Raw genomic sequence first — 23,755 nt, forward strand, 5'->3', positions numbered from 1 at the left:
CAAAGAGCCGAAGTACAAAACTTCAAAAAATGTGCGATAAATCAATCACCCATATGATACGAGGTCTATCAAAAGATTGAAAGTTTTAGCTAGTGGTTTAGTTTGGTACCTATTATAAGGTCAAATGACCTAAGCATAAAGGTTTGGTTCAGTACAAACATTCATCAGTCGAGAAGAAAAAAAAGGATTTCCATAATAGCACAATTTTTCGATGAAAATTATTTTTTCCATTAAAGATGAAATATTCACAAGGCTAGGTCAAACCAGTCGATTACAAAATAATTTTAGAAAAATTGAACTAAGATTACAAAAAGAGGCATAAAGGGAAAAAAGGGAGGCTCAAGCTTTGGCTGGAGGGGTGCCTTCATCGACCCAACCCATAGCCTCATTGACTTGATTTGCCACATTCTTGGTAGCAGTGGCCCCTATTCGGGTGACCCTGAAGATTTCATACTCTTTGGCATTGATGGATGCAAGTGAGAAAATGCTGGGTCAATTGACCCCATATATCCATATATATATATAGACACTAGTAGGAAAAGCCATATTGACTAGTGAGAAAATCCAAAATTGACCCTATAACATTAGGCATATATATATTAGTAGAAAAAATCAAAATTGATCCCACTAATTTTATGAATTGATTTTATATCTCATATAAAATTTTGAAGAAGTAAAGGATAAAAAAGATCGCATAAAAGAGTAATTATGATCTATATTCTCTCTCTTTAATATTTCATATATCCTATCTCTCTCTTTCTCTCTCCCTCTCTCACATCACTTTGTCCTATCTCCTTCTCTCTTTCTCTCTCTTTATTAATTACTTCTTTATTTATCTTTAATACCTCATCACAATTCCATCTGTCCACCTCTTATATTTAAATTGTACATCAATTTATTTTTTAATCTAAAAAAGATTATATTAAAAGATGAAAAGAATAATTATGACCTACATTTTCTCTTTTTAATGACTCATATATCCCGTCTCACCCTCTCTTACATACTACTTTGACCTCTCTCCCCCTCTCTCTTATTTTTTTTTTGTTCATTACTTTTCTATTTATCTTTTAATGGCCTACCCCAACCCCATGATCTCTATCAATCCATCCTTTGCATTTAAATCCCATATTAATTTATTTTTTAATCCTAATCAATCCAAATGTAATAAAACATTATATATTCTTCTTGTCTCTCTTCTAAATCATAATTAGATACATCTTTTTTAGCTTTTTTTTTATAACATTCTTTTATTTTTTTTCTATCTTCTCTTTTTTTCACTCATATCAAATATATATTATTAAAATAATTTTTTATTAGTCATTATAATTTTAATATTTAATAATATCTAGGATTGTGCTATGGTGCTCTTTTATAATATTTTATCATAAAGGATATTTAAGGTATTACACATTATCATTTTTATATATTTTTATTATTTTAAAAAATAATATTTTATTATCATTTTTTCTTCCTTCTTTCTTCTCCTATAGCTCCTTCACTTTTTTTATTATATTGACCCCATAAAGCAAAATTTCTGGATCTGCCACTACATCTTGGGGTCGAGTCAGGGAAGAAACTTAGCTGGTTGTCATCATCAGTCAGAAAGGAGATGTGCAGGTTGGGATAGTGTTCCATGACTTTATTGGCACTCCTGAATTCTCATATTGTAGGACTCCACGACAAATGTGGCCTTCTTATCTGCAAACTCCTCTAAACCCCAAAAGTCCTCTATGGCCTTCCAAGCCAACTTCGCCCTCTTGGCCCTTGCCTCGACAGCCACTAACTTCTCTTTTGACAACTTAAGTGCCTCCTTCAGGCACCTGACTTCTGTCCCGACCTTAATCTAGATGATCTGAGCCTTCTTCTCAACTCCCTCTACCTCAAGATCCCTCTCTTTGGCCATGTCCACCTTCTTTTGGACGTCAGCTATCTCTGACCTTGCCACCTTTGTAGCTAAAAAAAGAAGAGAGAGAGGAGAGTTAGCTAACCTGATCTAAATAATTGGAATAGAGGTTAAAGTATAAAGCTCAGTATTGCTTATCTAGATGAAGAAGTCATAGGCATCAGTTCGGTAAAAGCTGAAGCTCGACTCCTCCAACTTCCTTGCATCAGCTGAGAGAAGGATCTTGCAATGAGATACTAAGCTACTCTCCATCTACCAGTGTGGAGTCTAATGAGGGCCAAACTATGGTGATACATAGCCCTTGCTCAGCTTGTATAGGGGCTAGAATCGAGGCCTAGCTAGAAGCACCGGAGATGGGTTGAGAGGTCCCTTCATCTTGGTGGGCTGACGAAGGGCTAGCTTAGGATAGGAGTGCCACCCTAGGAGGGAGGAGCTTCATCAGACTGACCACCACCACATCAGGATCAGAGGATGGGCCACCATTAGATCTTTGAGGAGGGGCCTCGGCTGGACTCAAGATGATACGAGCCATTGCAGCTTCAGCATGAGGGCACTTGGATGACTCCTTGGTGATAGTCGAGGCCTTCCTTTTCTTTGGTGCTGCCTTACATAGCCTTTCTAGCTCCTTGATCCCTATCTTTACAGCAGGTCAAAGTAAAAATGTTAAAATAAAAAATAATAATAATGAAAGTCAAAAGAGAGATTGGATAAAAATGAAGAAACTGACATTCATCTCGTGGGTTGAGCTGGTTGAGGCTAACATTATACAATGTTAGTGTTAGGATTTGACGCCTCGAGATTCAGCCCACATTGAGCCCACAGCGAGGTTCGCGGCGAAAAACGGAGTCCAACGAGACCAAGATCACCTGAAACGGAGCTCGGATGGAGGAGATACGAGCTTTCGAAGTCGGCACGAGAATCGAGACGGTGGAGGACCGCCGACGACCGGCGGCGGGCGGCAGCGGCGCGGCCGCAGGCGGCGGCGCGCGGGACGCGCGTCCCAGACCCGCGTGGGACGCGGGACCCAGGCCCGTGCGGGACGCGCGACCCAGGCCTGCGCGGGACGCGCGTCCCAGGCCCAGGCCAGCGCGGGACGCGCGACCCAGGCCCAGGCACGCGCGGGACGCGCGACCCAGCGGCCTGCTGGCCCATCCCCGGTCCACCGTGGACCGAGTGGTCCACGGAGCGGTCTGTGGACCGCGTGGACGTTTCCCACACGTTTCTCGCGGTCCACGGCCCTATTTCGTGGACCGGAGCGCGATCGGATGGCCCAGAGAGCTCCCGATCTTGATCCGACGGTCAGGAGGGTTTCTTGGCTTTGTTAAGGAGTCCTAATCCCTCTCTAATCATGCTTTAACCTTTGTTTAAGCCTTTAAAAGGCCTGAGACGAAACAGAGAGGTGGGTTTTCGGTTTTCTCGCCGTCCGTACGAACCAGAGGAGAGAGAGAGGCGTGAGGCGCTGTGAGAGAGGAGCAGGAGGCTCCTGGACAGCGGTCGCCAGGCTCTTCAGGGGTTCAGGGGGGTCTCCAAGAGAGAGAGAGCTTTTGTGAGGGAAACTTCATGTGAGAGAGAATTAGGTGTACAAGGGTTGAGGGTGAGGTCTCCTCTTGTAAAATTTTCTTTTCATAGTGAAGTTTGCATGCCCCGTGGAGGCGAGTCCTTTTGTGGCTGATCCACGTATTTTGATTGTTTTTCCTTCTGTTTTGTTTCTTCTTTCTTCCTGCTGCATCGCGTGGTACTGAAAGGATCTTGGGAGGTGGTGTCCTGGCCAGACATCCACCCAACAGTTAGCTTAGACAACAGCTCCTCCAATGGAAGAACTCTTTATCTGAGCAGAGTCTTTAGTTTCTGATGCACAGTGTCACTTAGTGATGGAGCTCCAATCATCAATTTCCAAGGTTGGTCCCATGAGGTAAAGCCTAGTCCTCCCTGATAAAAGAAATGAAGAAAAATGTCTCCTTCTATCCATAAAGGAGTATCTTGGATCAAGCCGTGCCACCATTGAAATGAGATGCACCACTAATCCTGCTCCATAGGATGCCTCTTAAATATAAAGAAAGCTTGAAAGAGTGGGATGGAAGGTCAGATACCAACCAAAAAATAGTGGGTGCTGAAGCCACAATAAATCACCATGAGTTCGGTACAATTAAGCTTGGGACGATGTCAAGAAAGCGAAACAAGCAAACAAAAAAAGGAATAAAGTGGTAGCCTCAAGCCGCCCTTAGGGTCTCCTTGTAGAGACCAAGCCGACCTCACAATAGATCGTGATCTTGCCGCTCAGGCCTAGAGCCTCTAGTCGATACTCTGGTGGGATTTAGAAATATGCTCAAATTAGTTCCTCATCCTTAGTACAGAGGATAGACTAGAAGCACTTAGGGTTGAAGATCCTTTTTGTCCCCAACCTCAGGCTCCTTGGATTCTTTTCTTGAGGAAGAGGATTGCTAGAATGCGGTAGTTTCATACATGTATTTCAAAATTATTTTGAATCAAAGTAGCAAAAGATAATCTAGATTAAACCTTTTAACTTAGCATGCATCAAATCTAATCAGTAAACTACCTATGCATGGATTTATGACATTAACATGGCATACATAATTTGAAATCTATCACATAGATCATATCTATCATGTATATGAGATCAGATCTCAATACCTTTGCATAGGTCGATATACACTATAGCTGATGATCATGGATTTATAGGTTTCTTGAGCCGCACACGCATCTGACCTCTATAGGTATATATACGAAGCTCTCAATCTGATCGAAGGTTCGTCGATCTTCCCAGGGTGCTAGCTTTCTTGCAAAAATCTGCTCCTAATGGTTAATCAATCTCCTTCTTCAAATCTCTCGGATACTCTTAGAGAGAAAGGAGGATTGGAGGAAGAAGAGGAGTAGGAAGATCTTGAGAACTCTTTCTCTGGTCCCGAAACCCAACACCTAAACCCTAGGTCCTTTTTCACACCAAGATGGAGTCGCCCACCAAGTCACATGCTCAAATCTGATTTTTTTTCTTTCAATGTTTTTAAGATATCTCACAGTGGAATAACCATTCAGATCTCACACCAAAAAGAGAAGCCTCTCTTATGGTTGGCATCCCATGAGAGTTAGATAGATGAGAACAAATTCTCATCAAGATAAGGATCAAGCTCTATCAAACTCAAACTTGAATTCAAATTGAATTTGAATTCAAATTCGAACAAGACTTGATCCATATCCAAGAGGGGATAAGGGAGTGGGCGACAACCACCATTTGGTGTGGAAATTCATCATGCCAAAGTCAGATTGGCATGATGAATGGCATGGGGATTTGAGTTGTGGCACGAGGAGATAAAGTCCAAACCAAGTTAGACTTTCAATTGATCCATTTGATCCAAACCAAATCCAATTTGGTTAGATCCAAAAAGAGTAGAGAGCCTAATCTAATTAGGAACCTGATCTCTTGAATCAAATCTTAATTCAATTGAAATTTATCTGAACCCAAGTCCTGATCAAACCAAGAATTGGTCTCCCTTGCAATTGGATTATCTCATAACTAAATCAGGCCAAACTCAATCTAAGTCAAACTGAATCCAATTCAATTAGATTTGATCCGAACCTTATTTCTCAATCAAATTAAACTAATTAATAATCTAATTGCTAATTAATCCTCCTATAATTTATTAACTCTTAGTGAATTACTTACTTATAATTTTTGCATAGGATTAATCATCAATCACATTGACGATTATACCCATCAACAATTCATAATCATTAATCAACCATCTGATCTGATAAGAATCTCTTTTGTGTGTGACCTCATAGATTCTATTCTGTCTGATAGTGAGATATATTGTGATCTCTATCATAATATCATTGAAACTTCTTTCGATGGGTTGGAACAATTCTAACTCTGTCCTTCGAGGATCATCGATTACCAAGATGAGGTTCAACGAGTCTTATATTCCATCAATGACACCTAGTAGTATATAGTGACAATCCAGTAAAATGAAAGTATTAAATCTCTAGGTATAGTTACCATGTGATTCAGTTCTTTTATCATTAGTCTTGACTCGATGGAGGTCATGGAGAACTCGTCAAATCCCAACATCAATCATATGCCAAATTGGCTTGATTCGAATTCATTCATGAATCTCGTGGCAACTTCTTTTCAGTTTTCACACTTGCTTCAACCGAAGACTTCCTGAACTCAGTCTTGTGAATTGTATAGGACTTCTCTTTTTCTATCAAGATTGATAGATTTTATCTTGGTACATCTTACTCCTAACAGTGAACCTAAATCCACTGAAGCCAATATACACTGCAAGGATCCAGATGGTTAAGAGTCCAAGTTTAAGTGTAGTCAAACTCAGTAGCCTCACTGTGAATAGCTAATACACCACTGATCAAAGGATCATTCACACCATTAGAGCATTGAGCAAATCACTGACGAGTGAGTAGACATTCAAATAGTTTCTCATATTAGTCATATTCAGTGTAAGTTGTTCTCTAACAACCACCTATACTCTCACCCTAGTGTCTCCACATTGCAGACTCGAGAATCATCTATCTGAAAAGGAGACGATCGATCTGTGCATCAATCTAACTAGATCAATCACTATCTCCATGATAATCTTTCGATTAGTAGTCTTTAGAAATTAACCATCAATAGTGTATGTCTCAAATTTTCAACACCTTGAAAATATACAATATAATCTATTAATCTCTAGGATAAATCATAGACACATAAAAATATGATTGAAAATAAAAATATTTTTTATTAATTAATAAAATTTTATAAGTACAAACTTATGTCCTAAAATTACATAATGCATCTGCTAATAATTGAATTCTAGGACATACATCCAACAAACTTCCACTTGCATTAAAGCCAATTGGCCATATACCTAAATCCCATCTTCTCAACGTAAGCTTTGATCTTCTACTGGCTAAGAGACTTCATCAACGGATCCACCACATTCTCTATGGAGTCAATTCTCTGCACCTCGATGAACTTCTTCTCGAAGTATTCACGTGTGATGTGGAACCACCGCTCTATACGCTTAAAATTCTGATGAGACTTTGGATCCTTAGCGAGGGCTATGGCATTGTTGTTGTTGCAGTGCAGTGTGATGGCATTTGATGGCATGACACCTAGCTCTGTAACGAACTTATTAAATCAGAAAGCTTCTTTAGCAACTTCAGAGGTGGTGATGTACTCGACTTCTGTTGGGTATAAAATACCCCCAATCGAAGTTCGTGTCAGGAGTGACCTCTCGGAGATTCTACCAGCGTCCGACCAACAGGGCAACTTCGACTGCAAGTAGACTCCGTCCGGACCCCTACGAGAGTCGGACTTCATCCCCGACTTCGACTGTAGGGCAACTTCAACTACAGGTAGACTCCGTCCGGACTCCTATGGGAGCCAGACTTCGTCCCCGACTTCGACTGCAGGGCAACTTCAACTGCAGGTAGACTCCGTCTGGACTCCTACGGGAGCCGAACTTCGTCCCCAACTTCGACAGCAGGGCAACTCCAACTGCGGGTAGACTCCGTCCAGACTCCTACGGAAGCTGAACTTCGTCCCCTACTTCAACTGCAGGTAGACTCCGTCCAGACTCTTACGGAAGCCAGACTTCATCCCCCACTTCAACTGCAGGTAGACTCCGTCCGGACTCCTATGAGAGCCGGACTTCATCCCCGACTCCAACAACGGGGCGACTCCAACTGCAGGTAGACTCCGTCTGGACTCCTACAGGAGCCGAACTTCATCCCCGACTCCAACAGCGGGGTGACTCCGACTGCAGGTAGACTTCATCCGAACCCCTACGGGAGTCGGACTTCATTCCCGACTTCGACTGCAGGGCGACTTCAACTGCAGGTAGACTCCATCCAGACTCCTACGGGAGCCGGACTTCATCCTCGACTTCTACTGCAGGCAGACTTCGTCCGGACTCCTACGGGAGCCGGACTTCACCCCTGACTTCTATTGCAGATGGCCCTCGCCTATAGTACTAACGCTCAAAGCACCCAACGGTGGATGGCCCGCCAGCAACATCTGAGCTCCTTCTAGATGGATAGCCACTTCTCTTCGCCAGGCACTTCAATCGAGCTTCGACCGACAGGCCTGGACTCCCTGACAGGCCACAGTAACGGCCACGACTCTGCTCCACTTCCTGCGACGGATTTTGTGTGGCTCCATCACTCCCTGACAGGCTGCGGTAACGGCCACGACCCTGCTCCACTTCCTGCGGTGGATTTCGTGCGGCTCCATCACTTCCTGACAGGCTGCAGTAACTGCCACGACTCTGCTCCACTTCCTACGATGGATACCGTGCAGTCTCTCCACCCTCTGACAAGTGGCGACAACGGACGCCGCTCCACTACCCACAACAGGCTCCACGTGGCAGGCCATAGTAAAGGCCATGATCTCGCTCCACTACTCTTTGCAACAGACCCCTCCTGGCTCCGAACAGCGCACTGACAGGCGGTTACAAATGTCGCTATCAATCCGTTGCCCCCTCTGCCTATAAAAGGGAGACCCCAGATACGTTATTCTTTAAGCTCTATTTTCTATCCCAAAACTCTGCTAAAATTTTCGTTTGAGCACTCCACTTTTGTTGAGGTAGAGAACTGACTTGAGCATCGGAGGGTCTTGCCGGAGCAACCCCCACTCCAGTTTAGACTTCTTTTGCAGGTTCCGACGGCGACCGTGGCTCCCTCGACTCCAGCTTCTCCGGTGCAGGTGGATTTTTGCACCAACAGGTACTTAGGTATACTTACGGAGGATCTATAAGAAGTATTCTGTATAGGAGATAAGGATATTAGGAATGATCTCAAGGTCTATGATGAGGTAATGTTAGATGCAAACTCCGAGAAATGGAAGCAAATGATGAAGTCAGAAATTGACTCCATGCATTGCAATTAGGTTTGGACCTTAGTTGATCTACCTGAAGGTATTGTACCTATTGGGTGTAAATGGATTTATAAAAGAAAAATAAGTTTGGATGATAAGGTAGAAACTTATAAGATAAGACTGGTAGCGAAAGGTTATAGTCAACGCGAAGGCATTGACTATCAGAAAATTTTTTCACCCATGGCCATGCTGAAATCCATCCGAACAGTGTTTGTTGTTGCAGCTTATCATGATTATAAAATCTGATAGATAGATGTGAAAACTACTTTTCTAAATGGATATCTTAAGGAAGATATCTATATGGAGCAGTCTATGAGTTTTACATCCAGTGATAGTGATCACGAGATCTGCAAGCTGCAAAGGTCCATATACGGACTCAAGCAAGCATCTCAAAGTTGGAACACTCGCTTTAATGATGTGATCAAATCATTTAATTTCATCAGAAATGAGGAGGAGCCATATGTATAGAAAAATATCAGTGAGAGCACTGTCATGTTTTTCCTATTGTATGTGGATGATATCCTCCTAATTGAGAATGACATTCCTATACTGACTTCGATCAAAGTATGGTTGTCAAAAAAAATTTTCATGAAGAACCTAGAAGAAGCCTTCTACATTTTTGGTATAAAGATCTATAAGGATAGTTCTAAAAGAATGATAGAACTCTCACAAAAGATGTCTATAGAGGAGGTGCTGAAGAGGTTCGGCATGAAAAACTTCAAGAGAGAACTTTTGCCCCTTAGACATGGTGTTTATCTCTCCAAAAAAATGTGTCCTGACACACTGAGGAGATCCAATGCATGAGCAAGATCCCCTATGCTTCGGCTATAGGGAGTCTCATATATGCAATGCTGTATACTCGATCTGATATAGTCTTTGCTGTGAATGTCACAAAAAGATATCAACCAAATCCAGACGAAGAGCACTAGATTGCTGTGAAGAACATCTTTAAGTACTTGAGAAGGATTAAAAATTTATTTTTGATCTTTGGAGGAGAATCGCAGTTGAAAGTGGAAGGATACATCGATTCAGACTTCATATTTGATGTTGATAATAAAAAGTCTACATTGGAGTATATTTTTCTATGTAATGGAGGATCGATTAGTTGAAAAAGTTTCAAATAACTAGTCATTGCAAATTTAACCATGGAAGTTGTTGGTGCAAAAATCCGCCTGCATCGGAAAAGCTGGAGTCGAGGGAGCCGCGGTCGCCGTCGGGACCTGCAAAGGAAGTCTAAACCAGAGTGGGGGTTGCTCCGGCAAGACCCTTCGATCCTCAAGTCAGTTCTCTGCCTCAACAAGAGTGGAGTGCTCGAACAAAAAATTTAGCAGAGTTTTGGGATAGAAAATAGAGCTTAAAGAATAACGTATCTGGGGTCCCCCTTTTATAGGCGGAGGGGGAAACGGATTGATGGTGACGTTTGTAACTGCCTGTCAGTGCGCCGTTCGGAGCCAGGAGGGGTCTATTGCGAAGAGTAGTGGAGCGGGATCGTGGCCATTACTATGGCCTGCCACGTGGAGCCTGTTGTGGGTAGTGGAGCGGCGTCTGTTGTCGCCACTTGCCAGAGGGTGGAGAGACTGCGCGGTATCCATCGCAGGAAGTGGAGCAGAGTCGTGGCGGTTACTGCAGCCTGCCAGGGAGTGATGGAGCCATGCAGAATCCACTGTAGGAAGTGGAGCAGGGTCGTGGCCGTTACCGCAGCTTGCCAGGGACTGATGGAGCCGCACGGAATCCACCGCAAGAAGTGGAGCAGAGTCGTGGCCGTTACTGTGGCCTGTCAGGGAGTCCAAGCCTGTCGGCCGAAGCTCGGTTGAAGCATCTGGCGGAGAAAAGTGGCTATCCATCTGGAAGGAGCTTGGATGTTGCTGGCGGGCCGTCCACCATTGGGCGCCTTGAGCGTTAGTACTATAGGCGAGGGCCATCTGCAATAGAAGTCGGGGGCGAAGTCTGGCTCCCGTAGGAGTCCGGACGAAGTCTGCCTGCAGTAGAAGTCGAGGACGAAGTCCGGCTCCCGTAGGAGTCCGGACGGAGTCTACCTGTAGTTGAAGTCGCCTTGCAGTCGAAGTCGGGGATGAAGTCCGACTCCCGTAGGGGTCCGGACGGAGTCTACCTGCAGTCGGAGTCATCCCGCTATTGGAGTCGGAGATGAAGTCTGGCTCCCGTAGGAGTCCGGACGGAGTCTACCTGCAGTTGGAGTCGCCCCGCTGTTGGAGTCGGGGACGAAGTCCGGCTCTCGTAGGAGTCCGGACGAAGTCTACCTGCAGTTGAAGTGGGGGATGAAGTCCGGCTTCCGTAGGAGTTCGGACGGAGTCTACCTGCAGTTGAAGTAAGGGACGAAGTCCGGCTTCCGTAAGAGTCTGGACGGAGTCTACCTGCAGTTGAAGTTGCCCTGCTATCGAAGTCGGGGACGAAGTCCGGCTCTCGTAGGAGTCCGGACGGAGTCTACCTGCAGTTGAAGTTGCCCTGCAGTCGAAGTCGGGGATGAAGTCCGGCTCCCGTAGGAGTCCGAACGGAGTCTACCTGCAGTTGAAGTTGCCCTGTAGTCGAAGTCGGGGATGAAGTCCGGCTCTCGTAAGGGTCCGGACGGAGTCTACTTGCAGTCGAAGTTGCCCTGCTGGTCGGACACCGGTAGAATCCCCGAGAGGTCACTCCTGACATGAACTTCGGTTGGGGGGTATTTTATGTGCAACACCAGTCCCCCTACTTTCGAGTTCGAGTTTCGAACGAAGGAAGTACAAGAAGATTTTCACGGACAAAATCATTTCCTTGAATCCCGTGCGCGATCGCCCTCAGATATTTTGGCATTTATTGCGTGCGTGTCGGAGTCCTTTTGAATCGGGGTGATCCGAAGGGACCTTTCGAAATTTTCGCTGGCGTGTTGGCCCAGGTACAGTGCAGTAATGGCCCTATCAGCTATCAACCACTTTTAGCCACTTGCGGTTGCAAGTGGGACACGTGGCGAGCACGGGTCGGCCTGGGGAGATCCGCGATCATTATAGCGCCGGATCCCAGGGTCTATTTAAACCCGCATTTCCACCTTCAGGAGCCTCATTCTACCTGAGAGTTCTGTCGGTGTCTTCTTCCTCTCCGAGTGCCCTGACCCTCTTTGGCGTCTTCCTTGGCCCTAGGCATTCCTCAAGTCATCCCTATCTTCGCCCCTCTGCATCCATCGGAGCGATCTAGGTTAGTCCCGGAGCCTTCATTTCTCTTCTTGTCATCTAGGTGCCCTTTCTCCTCCATTCTTCCTCTACCGCATCCCTCTGGCTTGGTCCCCTGCAAACTTTTCGTCTCTTGTCCCGCCTGATTTCTCTAGGATATTTTGGGTTTTTGTTCGAAATATCCTCCAGCATCTCCACCTCCAGTGGTTTCAGGAGTTCGTCCTCCTCAGCCCCCCAGAACCCCCACACTGTAGACGAACCTTTGTCTAGGGTTGGGCCTCTCTCGATTTTTGCGTCGGGGGCTATCCCCTGTTCTCTGACTCCGGATGAACTTCTACTGATAAGGGTTCAGAATGGAGTTCCTCCGGAGTACGATCTGGAGCTTCCTGGTCCTGCCGACCAGGCTAGCACCCCCCCACCTGGCCATTTTTGCCTGTATCAGGAGGCCTTCCGCGCCGGACTCCGGCTACCGCTTCCGCCCTTCATCGTCGCCCTCTTCCACTTTTTAGACATTTCTTTAGCCTCAGTTGCACCGAACTCTTTTAGGTTTTTGATAGGGTTCCTCTCCCTTTGCCATATAGTCGAAGTTCAGCCATCTCTTTCTTTGTTTAGGCACTTCTACACCTTCAAGCACCATCCCTCGGTGAAGGACTGGTGGTACTTCTCCTCCCAGTTTGGCAAGAAGGGGTTGCTGAAAGGCGCTCCCTCTTCAATCCACAACTGGAAGGAAAAGTTTCTCTTCGTCCTATGCCCGACCTTGAGGCTGGGATTACCCCCTTGGGGCTCCTTAAGGGACTCTGCCCGCAGGGCTCCTAGCCTGAGGGAGGACGACCTTCAGGCTGCCCAAAAATTTCTTAGTTACCCAACTCCTTCTCTCCTCAACCTTCTGAGGGAGCAGTTTTTGTTCAACGTCAGCCTGAGCCCTCTGGACCCTGCGAGTATCCCATCTTTCCCTTCCTTTTCTTTTCTCTCTCTCTTCCTCTCCCTCTCTCTTTTTCTTCTTCCTTCTTCTTTCTTTTTTCCTCTTTTTCTCTCTTTTTTTTCTTTTTTACTAATCTCTTTTCCTTTCTCTTCTTTTATTTATTTTTTTTTTTTAGGAATGGATGCTGAAGTAGCACGGATGCTAGCCAGGGGCCTCAAGGCTCACAAAAGGAAAGGCGCCGCGGCCTCTGGATCGGCCAAGAAGGCCAGAACAGAGGAGACAAGCTCGACCGTGCCTGCCCAGGCGGCCCTCGCTGTCGACGTTCCCTCAGACGCTGAACCTCCAGCTCTCCGGGCTTCTTCAAGGAGTCCCCCCGCTGAGGCTCCTGCTTCCGAGGTCCGCCCTAAGGAGGCGCCGGGGGTTGAGAGGGGAAGGAGAAGGAAGTCGGTGGCTCGCAGGGTGAGTCACCGCCGAGCCGCCATCGAAGAGTCCCTCAGTTTTGAAGAAGAGTCGAGGGACTATCCCTTTAATGACAGGGCCCTGGTAAAGCGATTAATCGACGGCTGCATCTTGCCCAAAGTCATCCGGAGGATTGATCGCGTCGATCCCGAACAGCGGGTCTGGGACTCCCTCGGGTTCTTTCTTGAGGTAAACAGATTCGCCTTCCCCCTTCTCCCCGCTCCTTCATTTTATTAATTCTCAACCTTCATTCTGACCTCCTAGCTGCCCGTGCAGATCGGGCACCAGCTCCTTGCCAATATCGAGGTGACGAATCGAGCGAGGAGGGATGCCATTCAGGTGGAGGAGAGTCGTCGGGCCGAAGTCGCCCGCCTCAAGGAAAAGGTCATGGAGGTAACCACCCTCCAAGAGGCCCTGAAGAGGGAGAAGCAGGCCCTGGAGAAAGAAAAACAGACCTCGGAGGAGACGGCGAGGAAGGCGGAGGCCGAGGTCACAAATTTGGCAGAGCAGATCTCGATCCTGGTTTCAGAGGCCAGAGTTCTAGTGGTGGAGGAGTTCAAGGCCTCTGCGGAGATGAGGGACTTGAAAGTCAAGTTTGGCCAAGAGGCATTCGTCAAGGGATTCGAGCTCTGCCAGGAGAAGGTGGCCAAAAAATTTTCTGAGCTCGATCTCGGCTTCTTGGATGAGGTGTCTGAGGATGAAGCCGATCCTTCTCCCACTGCTACCACTACTGCGGCCCCTCTTTCGGGGACACCGAGCTCCCCCACTCCTATCCCAGAGGTCTGAGACCTCTGACCTTGTATTTTTCTTTCATTGCAATTTTTTCTTTTCCTCCTATCTTTAAGAAACATTTAATCAATAAAATTGAGTTCCTCCTCTTGGAGGGCTTCTCCACTTTGCTACCCTTTTTTTTGTTTTTGCTCTATGCAATGAGATGCGCTTTGACACCTTTATCTCCCGATGGCAGCGTCCTGCTGAAGCTCTCCCCTTGCCACAAGGGATTCCGCTAAAGTCCACAATCTGACGACTGAAGAAGGAAGTTCATCATTTGACAAAAAAGTCAAAGGAGATGGACGGCGAGCTTCGCAGGCTGAGGAAGAGCCACTCTGAAGCCACCGCGGAGGCCATCCACTTTCGGAACCTCCACGTGAAGGGGATCATGGAGTACAGTCGGTGGAAGGCAAACTTCGAGAAGGAGCTCGAGGAACACAAGAAGCATGCCAGCGATCGATCTTGGGCTCAAGCTGCCAAGATCAGCTCTCTCAGAGTGGAGCTGTCGGCTGCGTAGGAGAGGATCAGTCAGTTGGAAGGAAGCTCGTCCTTGCTTCCGACACAGGCCAACTGCAATCGAGAATGGTCGAAGAAGCTCTCCGACCTTCAGCAACAGCTCTGAGATGCCGAGGCGAGCTACGATGCGTACCGGGCCGGCTGGTGCAGGAAGGTGGACGAATACAGGGAGAAGCTCAGGATGGCAACCGACGAGGTTGCCCGCCTTCAAAGACAGCTAACTGAAGGAGCCCGATTTGCTTCCGCTCAGGATTCCGACGAACTCCAATCCCTGAGAAGGACTGTAGAGGAGCTATCTATCACCCTTGGGGAAGGAAAGGCCAAAGTGCAGCAATTGAAGATTCAGCTGGTGTACAAGCAGCAGGCAGTCAAGGACGTAGAGGCAGAATCTGAGGTCCTGAGAAAAAGGTATCGAGAGGTGGAGAACGAAAGCCAGCAATTTCATCGGAGGTACATGGAGATATTAATGAGAGAGAGAGAATTGAAAAGAGAAGTCGAGAGCTTAAGGCACTCCCTGATGAGGATCGAAGCTGAAAGTTCGAAGTCAGAGGAAGTCGGGCCCCCTTAGGGCTCTTTTTGTCCTTCGTCCCTCTGAGTGCCTTCCTTTGCCACTTGTCTGTTCGTCGTCGCCATTGCTGTTGTCGTTGTTGTCATTGTTTTTTGCTTTCATCTTCTTCTATTTCTTTTTTTTTTCGATCTTTCAGGCTCTGTAATACACATTTTGCTAATGAAATGAAAAAGATCTTTTTTACCTCACCCGTACGTCGTGTTGAATTGTCGTGCGTCGGACTTCTTTCATTTTTGTCCCGTGCGATGTAGATGTTGTTCAAAGGTTCCTTGTCCATCCTCGCATTAGGTCGTCATTGCCAAGTTTCTTATGCTTTTGATTAGTTCGGCGTCGACGCCGCTTGGAGGTCCCTAGCCACCGCCGTGTTGACTTGTCTTTTGTTCGCGACTGTAGATCTTATTTTCTCTTCTTCCCTCTCCATAGGGATGAGGTCCTTTATGCTTTTAGTGTAGTTTGGCCTTCATTGAAATTCGGCTCCCGTAGGAGTCCAGACGGGGTCTACCTGCAGTTGAAGTCGGAGGCGAAGTCCAGCTCCCGTAGGAGTCCGGATGGAGTCTAATTGCAGTTGAAGTCCGTCGCTGTTCCTTCACATTTCCCTCCTCTTTTTCTCCTTTTTCTCTCTTTTTTCCCTAGGCAAGGGTTCTCCCTAGCTTTTACGGAGTCGCAGTAGCGTAGAAGGATCGTCGAGGAAGTTTTCTATTTTCTTGCCAGGTCTCAGACGGTCGAACCTTGATTGGTGTCGAGATGAAATTTCTTTCCTATTCCTGATGTGATCGGTTTCAGCTCAGATTAGGATGAGATTCTCCTTCTGTTCCTAACCGGGCTGCGAGGCTCACATGGGCACTGTATGGCCTCTCCCCCCATCCGATCTACAAACAATCGGGCCTTCGACCTTGCTCATGTTAGGGCGAGGTTCTCTTCCTGTCCCTAACAGGGCCGTGGGGGCACATATGGGCGTCAAAGGGCCTCTCCCCCCATCCGGTCTAAGGAGAACCGGGCCTTCAACCTTGCTCATGTTAGGGCGAGGTTCTCCTCCTGTCCCTAACATGGTTGTGGGGGCACATATGGGCATTGCAGGGCCTCTCCCCCCATCCAGTCTAAGGAGAACCGGGCCTTCGACCTTGCTCATGTTAGGGCGAGGTTCTCCTCCTGTCCCTAACATGGCTGTGGGGGCACATATGGGCATTGCAAGGCCTCTCCCCCCATCCGGTCTAAGGAGAACTGGGCCTTCGACCTTGCTCATGTTAGGGCGAGGTTCTCCTCCTGTCCCTAACATGGCTGCGGAGGTGCATGTGGGCGCTGTATGGCCTCTCCCCCCATCCGATCTAAGGAGAACCGGGCCTTCGACCTTGCTCATGTTAGGGCGAGGTTCTCCTCCTGTCCCTAAAATGGCTGTGGGGGCACATGTGGGCGCTGTATGGCCTCTCCCCCCATCCGATCTAAGGAGAACCGGGCCTTCGACCTTGTGGTTAGCAGCCACATTGGGGCGTTTTCGTTATCCGAAGGGGTCATCCCCTATCGCTTCAAGTTCATGCAAAAAAGAGAAGGATGTGCAAGTCTGAAAGAAATCTTGATTTAAAGCATTCAATATATTTACAAATTTTCAAACCCTAGGGCTGTGGAAGGTCTGCTTCCCGTCAAGGTCCCCCAGAGACAGAGTTGATGATCCCGACTGGAGGCCGATCTCCGGGCTGCTCTTCCCTCCTTAGCGGCTCGGGCTGCGGCAGGGCCCTCGGTCGGTCCTCTCTACCCTCAGGCCAGCGTCGAATGAACTTGTCGAGCCGACCTCGATGGATGAGCTCCTCGATCTCATCTCGGAGCTGAATGCATTTTTTCGTGTCGTGGCCGTGGTCACGATGGTAGAGGTAGAATTTGTTGGGATTGTGCTTCTCGGGGTGCGTGCACTTCCCGGGGTGCGTGCCATCCTTTCGGGCCTCGAGAGCTGCTCTCTGACTTCCATCAACACCTAGGCCTTCGATGCGTTGAGGGGGGCGTAGCTGCAGAATCTTTCTGGGGGAGAGCTCCGCCAAACCCGGTGCTCCGGGCTTCCCAGCCTACGTGCCCGGGGTGGAGTCCGGGCACGCTTGTGCCCGGGAGGGGTTCGGGATCATGGCCGAGCTTCTCTCGGCCCTTTTTCGATCGTGGGCTTGCTCGAGTTTTTCGCCTGCTGCTCGCTCACGGTCTCCTCATCCTTCCTTTTGAAGGCTTCCTCTGCTCGGGCGTACCCTTCAGCTCGAGCCAACAAATCAGCAAAGTCCATGGGGTACTTCTTCTCCAGAGAGAATAAAAGGTCGTTCTTCTGAAGGCCGCCTTTCAGGGCAGCCATAGCTACCGATTGGTCTAAATTTCGAACCTCCAACGCGGTGATATTGAAACGGTTGATGTAGGCCCGAATGGACTCCCCCTCCCTCTGCTTGATGTTGATGAGGGACTCCAAACCCTTTTGGGGGCACCGGCTGCTAACAAAATGGGCCACAAACTGGTGGCTCATCTGGTCAAAGGAAAAGATGGTACCCGACTTCAGCGTCGAGTACCAGTTTCTCGCCGCTCCCTTCAAGGTGGACGGAAAAGCCTGGCACAAGATGGCGTCGGGCGCGTCGTGAAGCAGCATCATTGTCCGGAAGGCCTCCAGGTGGTCGATCGGGTCTGACGTCTCATTGTAGCTTTCGAATTGAGGGAGCTTGAAGTTTGGCGGGATCGGTTCCTGCATGATCATTTGAGAAAAGGGGGGGTCAGTGCAAATATCCTCACCGTAGGTGGGGGGTGCGTGGCGGAGCTCCTCGATCCGCCGGTTCATCTCCCGAAGCTGTTGATCCAGGAAATCCTCTCGACTGCGAGTCTCGAGGTTCCTCTGGTAGAAGGGAGGCAGGGATCTCCCAGGGGTAAAATCGTGGTCCGACTGAGGGCTCTCCACCCTCGGATTTGTCTTTCTAGGGAAGACGGGGCGGCTGGCCCAAGTAGCCCGCCCCACCGCTGGGTTCTGGGGTTCTGGCGATGCTCCCTCCAGTCACGCTGATGCCTGCGGCTGCTGCTGCTGTTGCATGGCCTGCATGGCCTCAGTGAGGCCTCTGACCTGCTGCACCAGTAGGTCGAACTGCTCCGCGCCAATTGCCATTGCCGGAGGAGGGGGAGGAGGCTGAGAAACTGGAGGTGAGGTCGGAGCCTGAGATCTAGCCGCAGAGGCCGTAGATCACCGCGTGGACGCTCTGCGGGGCGGCATCGGGTGAAAATCTTACGAAGGAAGGAGAAGAGGATGTCGGGGAAGGTGATCGGAGATGGTCTCGTTGAGTGCTCCTTTAATAACAAGGGTACTGCGAAAACACAGGGCCCTTCCTCTAGCGCCAATCCTGTTGGTGCAAAAATCCGCCTGCGTCGGAGAAGCTGGAGTTGAGGGAGCCACGGTCGCCGCTGGGACCTGCAAAGAAAGTCTAAATCGGAGTGGGGGTTGCTCCGGCAAGAGCCTCCGACGCTCAAGTCAGTTCTCTGCCTCAACAAGAGTGGAGTGCTCGAACAAAAATTTTAGCAGAGTTTTGGGATAGAAAATAGAGCTTAAAGAATAACGTATCTGGGGTCCTCCTTTTATAGGCAGAGGGGGTAACGGATTGATGGCGACATTTGTAACCGCCTGTCAGTGCGCCGTTCGGAGCCAGGAGGGGTCTGTTGCGAAGAGTAGTGGAGCGGGATCGTGGCCATTACTATGGCCTGCCACGTGGAGCCTGTTGTGGGTAGTGGAGCAGAGTCCGTTGTCGCCACTTGCCAGAGGGTGGAGAGACTGCGCGGTATCCATCGCAGAAAGTGGAGCAGAGTCATGACGGTTACTGCAGCCTGCAGTGATGGAGCCGCACAGAATCCGCCGCAAAAAGTGGAGCAGGGTCGTGGCCGTTACCGTAGCCTACCAGGGAGTGATGGAGCCACGCAGAATCCATCGCAGAAAGTGAAGCAGAGTCGTGGCCGTTACTGTGGCCTGTCGGCCGAAGCTCGGTTGAAGCATCTGGCGGAGAGAAGTGGCTATCCATGTGGAAGGAGGTCGGATGTTGCTGGCGGGCTGTCCACCGTTGGGCACCTTGAGCGTTAGTACTATAGGCGAGGGCCATCTGCAATAGAAGTCAGGGGCGAAGTCCGGCTCCTGTAGGAGTCCGGACGAAGTCTGCCTGCAGTAGAAGTCAAGGATGAAGTCCGGCTCCCATAGGAGTCCGGATGGAGTCTACCTGCAGTTGAAGTCGCCCTGCAATCGAAGTCGGGGATGAAGTTCGGCTCCCGTAGGGGTCCGGACGGAGTCTACCTGCAGTCGGAGTCACCCCGCTGTTGGAGTCGGAGATGAAGTCTGGCTCCCGTAGGAGTCCGGACGGAGTTTACGTGCAGTTGGAGTCGCCCTGCTGTTGGAGTCGGGGATGAAGTCCGGCTCTCGTAGGAGTCCGGACGGAGTCTACCTGCAGTTGAAATGGGGGATGAAGTCCGACTTCCGTAGGAGTCCAGACGGAGTCTACCTGCAGTTGAAGTAGGGGACAAAGTAAGTCTTCCGTAGGAGTCCGGACGGAGTCTACCTGCAGTTGAAGTTGCCCTGCTGTCGAAGTCGGGGACAAAGTCCGGCTCCCGTAGGAGTCCGGATGGAGTCTACCTGCAGTTGAAGTTGCCCTGCAGTCGAAGTCGGAGATGAAGTCCAGCTCCCATAGGAGTCTGGATGGAGTCTACCTGCAGTTGAAGTTGCCCTGCAGTCGAAGTCGGGGATGAAGTCTGGCTCTCGTAGGGGTCCGGATGGAGTCTACTTGCAGTCGAAGTTGCCCTGCTGGTCGGACGCCGGTAGAATCCCCGAGAGGTCACTCTTGACACGAACTTCGGTTGGAGGGTATTTTATACCCAACAGTACCTTTTAAGAGGATGGGAGACCTTACTTGATCTACAAGATGGAGGAGGTACCACATCTACTGACAAATGGGTTGAAGCTCTTAGATCTGATGCTTTTCAGAGACTTTCTCTTCGAGCTTAATTTTTCTCCCACTATCTCCATCTTGGATAAACTCCTTTTTCAAGAAGACAGCATGATGGCTCACAATCACATTGTGATCTTTTGGGAGATAAAAATAGTATCTCATGAATTTCTTATGATACCCTATAAAATGAGCCTTAATTGACCAAACCTCTAACTTGTCTGCTTACTGTCGCTTGACATGGGTTGAATATCTCTAGATCTTGAGATAACCAAGACTCAGTTTTTTACCATGCCATAACTCATATGGCGTGATAGGAATGGATTTAAAGGGAATCCTATTTAAAAGATGAATTGTAGAAAGTAACGCATGTCCTCAAAAAAAAATTGAAAGATCCGTGAAGCTCATCATGGATTGAACCATATTGCCAATAGGATCCAATTCTTCCTCTCGGATATCCCATTGAGCTGAGGTATCTCTAGAGGTGTCCACTGTGAGATTATACCATTATCTTTGAGATAGTCTCAAAATTCTCTACTTAGGTATTTTTCTCGTTGATCTGATCGAAGAACATTTATAGATTTTTCAATCTATTTTTTCACTTTACATCTGAACTCTTTGAACTTTTTAAAGGCCTCAGACTTATATCGCATTAAGTACACAACCTCCTACCATGAGTAATCATCGATAAAGATTATGAAGTAGAGAAAATCACCCCTAGCCTGTATATCGAATGGACCACATATATCAATGTGCACCAGGGCTAATATCTCAGTGGCCCTTTCCCCATAGCTTGGCCATCTTTTCTTGAAGATAGGACTCATAAATTGGATAAGATCCGAAAGTCAATGGCCCAAAAAGATCATCTTTCTTTAGTTTGTTAATTCTGTCCTCTCCTATATGGCCTAGCCTAAAATGCTACGGATATTTTTGGTTTATTTTATCTCTAGGTCTCTTAGACCCTACAGCATTCATTAATTGCTCTTTAATATTAACACTTGCATCGACATGCAAATGATAAAGACTGTCAATTAAAAAGGCATGTGCAATAATTTTATTTTCAAAATAAATTGTATACAAGTCTTTATTAAAATTAAAAATGTAGTTATCCTATGCCAGCATAGATATAAAAATAAAATTTCTACTGGTTATAGGTACATAGTAATAGTCTTTCAAAAGCAAACTAAATTCTAACGATAGTCACAGATGATAGGTGCCGATGACCACAGCACCAACTCTTGTCTCATTACCGATTCGAAGAATAATTTCACCTTTCCTCAGCCCTCTAATTTCTTTTAGATCCTACATAAAAGTGAACAAGTGAGCATTTGAGCCATAATCTAAAATCCAATTAGAAGAAGAGGAAACTGTAAAATTAGTTTCTATAACAAGCAAGTCAAACATACCTTCAGAAGAAGTGTCCTTCTTCTTATTCTTCAGGCTCACTAGATACGTAGGACAGTTCTTTCTCTAGTGGCCTTCGATATTATAGTGAAAATATTTTCTTTTGTCGCTCGCCTTCTTGGGAGCTGCCTTTTTGGGCCTGCTATCAATCTTCTGCTTCTTCACAATCTTCTTCTTTTTCTCCAAGTAGACTTTCTCTTGGAAGATAAAATCTGCTCCACAGTAAAAATGTTACCCTTTGAACATTTCAAGGTTCCTTCAGCTGTCACCAACATATTTAACAATGCGGACAAGGTGCTATCAATTTTATTCATATGGTAGTTTACGATAAACTATCCATATGAATCAAGAAGGGATTACAGGATCAGATCTACCTATAATTCTTTGTCCATTATCATCTCAAGCTTCTAAATCTCTTCGATGTCCTTGATCGTTATCAAATAATGATCATTGACGGACTGTCCATCATGCATCTTCACTTTGAAAAGTCTTTTGGAGATCTCAAAGCGAGCTGTGCGACTCTGCTCACCATACAACTCTTACAGGTAAGTCAACATCTCCTTGGTAGTCCTCATGTCTTCGTACTGATGCTGAAGATCATTGGATATGGATGCCAAAATGTAGCATATAACCCTATTATCTTCGTCCATCCATTTTTCAAGTGCAGCTAGTTGATCAAGGGATGGACGAGCCAATAATACAGATATTTTCTGATCAAGTACATGAGTCAATTTTTTAGACTTGAAAAATATTCTCAAGTTTCTGAGTCAATCTTTATAGTTGATCTCGATCAACCTATTGGTATCAAGGATACGGGTTAGTGGATTGGAACTCGACATGATTAACTGTAGAGAGAAAAATTTTTAATTAGATATTTATATTTATTATAAATTTATTTTTGAAATTTTAATAAACAAACATGACTCCCATTATTTTTTTCAAGTCCCTCTCACTCTTCAGATTGAGAAACAAAAATCTATACACGATCAATATTTGGTGGGTACTATGATCCCACTGATCTACGTGCATCTCATCTAATAGTTATTTGTGACATGCAAATCAATGAGTCGATAACACCTTATCCTTTGCTTCACTAAACAAGATACCATAGATTCGATCTCTAAGTTCTATGGCCTTACCTAACAGTTATTTACATATTTCTTAATTAAGTCAGACCCATCATTCACCAGCTGATGCAAAGCCATTATTGAATCCCTCAACTAATAGTTATTGGGTCCAACCCCATCTCTATCCCAAAGCATCTAATGCCAATAGAGTGGTTATGCCTTTTTGATGCAACCAAATCAGTGTGATCAGTCAAGAACGATCAACGTCAGGAAAGCACTCACATCTTTACAACGATGGAAGACTGCTAGACTAAATATTTAGTGAGAAGATTTATTTAGGTCTCATCTTAATTAGTCATTACTATTATGACTAATCCTAAGGGCTTGGACTAGCTTGAATCGTCAAGCAACCACATCAAGACTAATCAACCAAATTGATCAGAAAAGTATAAGATCGGTGGGGGTCCCCCTGTTGCTTTTCTTAAACATCAATAAATTAATCAGGTCGGTGAACGAAACTAATTAAATAACCATCTTTCTTTAGGCCTAGCCAAACCACTTTTCTTAGACATCAATAGGTCAAACAATTTTGAATAGATTAGCTTGTATAACTTAGGCTCGAGCCATTGAGCCAAATCAGATCTTTAAGTTCATCAATTTGACACATGACTGTCAATCAATCTGATCAATCTATAACTATTGGATTGATCTGAGTATTCTTGACCTAATCCTAATCAATTCTTGATTGGATTAGATCAACCGCTCATCGATTGAGTTTTATCAATTCTAATCGATCATTTAAAAGAAATCAAATTACAAGACCTAATCAAACTACCTAAGCCCAATCCTTATATTTTATGTATTAAATTTTAGATCTTAAAATCTCATTTTCAGATCTATTAATCTTAATTTCAGATCTTAATTAAGTGCATTATGAATGTAGAATTCAATTTAGATGACAAAACAATTACAGATCTAAACATACAACATGTATCTCATACATCTAGGACTTTCTTTTCGCGATTCTTCTTCTTAATTCATATAGGCACCCCTTTTACCATAGTGTTCTAAAGCAGGACGGTCTTTACTATGATTCTTAAAGAATACTAGACTACTAGGAATTAAATCTAACATATCACATATGTATTTAAAATAAATTTTAGATTT

This window comes from Elaeis guineensis, chromosome 5 (genome assembly GCF_000442705.2).
Source record: "Elaeis guineensis isolate ETL-2024a chromosome 5, EG11, whole genome shotgun sequence".
NCBI classification, from domain to species: domain Eukaryota; kingdom Viridiplantae; phylum Streptophyta; class Magnoliopsida; order Arecales; family Arecaceae; genus Elaeis; species Elaeis guineensis.